This window comes from Pristiophorus japonicus, chromosome 23 (assembly GCF_044704955.1).
Source record: "Pristiophorus japonicus isolate sPriJap1 chromosome 23, sPriJap1.hap1, whole genome shotgun sequence".
Lineage (NCBI taxonomy): Eukaryota > Metazoa > Chordata > Chondrichthyes > Pristiophoridae > Pristiophorus > Pristiophorus japonicus.
In genome coordinates, this window is record NC_091999.1 from 64085081 (window position 1) to 64087150 (window position 2070).

The window sequence follows — 2070 nt, forward strand, 5'->3', positions numbered from 1 at the left end:
TCTGTTTGTATTACACTAGACTCTGTCTGTTTATATTACACTAGACCCTGTCTTTGTTTATATTCTTCCAGACACTATCCCTGTTTATATTACACTAGACCCTGTCTCTGTTTATAATACACTAGACCCTGCCTCTGTTTATATTACACTAGACACTGTCTCTGTCTATATTCTTCTTAACACTATCCCTGTTTATATTGGACTCAACCCTGTCTCTGTTTATATTAAACTAGACCCTGTCTCTGTTTATATTACACTAGACCATGTCTCTGTTTATATTACACCAGACACTGCCTCTGTTTATATTCTTTCTGACACTATCCCTGTTTATGTTATACTAGACCCTGTCTCTGTTTGTATTACACTAGACCCTGTCTCTGTTTATATTACACTAGACCATGTCTCTGTTTATATTACACCAGACACTGCCTCTGTTATATTCTTTCTGACACTATCCCTGTTTATATTACACTAGACCCTGTCTCTGTTTGTATTACACTAGACCCTGTCTCTGTTCATATTACACTAGACCCTGTCTCTGTTTTTATTCTTCCAGGCACTATCCCTGTTTATATTACACTTGACCTTGTCTCTGTTTATAATACACTAGACCCTGTCTCTGTTTATACTACACTAGACCCTGTCTCTGTTTATTTTACTCCAGACCCTGTCTCTATTTATATTACACTGGACCCGGTCTCTGTTCATATCACACAAGACCCTGTCTCTGTTTATATTCTTCCAGACACTATCCCTGTTTATATTACACTAGACGCTGTCTCTGTTTATAATACACTAGACCCTGTCTCTGTTTATAATATACTAGACACTGTCTCTGCTATACTACATTAGACCCTGTCTCTGTTTATATTACACCAGACACTGCCTCTGTTTATATTCTTTCTGACACTATCCCTGTTTATATTACACTAGACCCTGTCTCTGTTTATAATACACTAGACCCTGTCTCTGTTTATACTACACTAGACCCTGTCTCTGTTTATTTTACTCTAGACCCTGTCTCTATTTATATTACACTGGACCCGGTCTCTGTTAATATCACACAAGACCCTGTCTCTGTTTATACTCTTCCAGACACTATCCCTGTTTATATTACACTAGACCCTGTCTCTGTTTATAATATACTAGACACTGTCTCTGTTTATACTACATTAGAATGTGTCTCTGTTTATATTACACTAGACCCTCTCTCTGTTTATATTACACTAGACCATGTCTCTGTTTATATTACACCAGACACTATCTTTGTTTATATTCTTTCTGACACTATCCTTGTTTATATTACACTAGACCCTATCTTTGTTTGTATTACACTAGATTCTGTCTCTGTTTATATTCCAATAGACACTGTCTCAGTTTATATCACACGAGACCCTGTCTCTTCTTATAATACGCCAGGCATTGTCACTGTTTATATTATCTTCGACACTGTCTCTCTTTTTATTACACCAGATCATCTTTCCTTTTCAAATATATATTGATTTCCCGATTTGAAAGTTATAATTAAATTTGCTGCCATCACCCTTTCAGACACTACATTCCAGGTTATTACAACTCGCTGCATAAAAAATCTCCTTATCTCCCGTCTGGATTTATTTGTTCATTCATCTTAATCTTTATGTTCTGGTTACCGATAGACCTGCCGATAGAATCCCCACCTTACTATCAACTCAATGAAACCCCTTCACAATTTTGAAAACATCTGTTAATTCTCCCCTAAGCATTCCCTGCTATAATAAGAATAAACCCATCCTCTCTCGTCTCCAGAAAACTGAACTCCCTCATGCCTTGCACCAATCTCCTCTGCATCCTTGACAAGAGCCCGACAATCTTCTTAAAATTTGGATTGAAAAAAATTCAATCTTTATTTGCCCTTCAGATTATTTTTAAGGATACATGCTCCCTTCAAATTTGACTGACTGAGAAGCATTAATTATATTGTTTTACTTGTTTTGACAAAATGGACGGTGACTGAAATGCTCAGCAACATCCGTCTCCACATGACTCATGTATCAATATGATCATTGTCGCCACCTGCTGATAAACGAC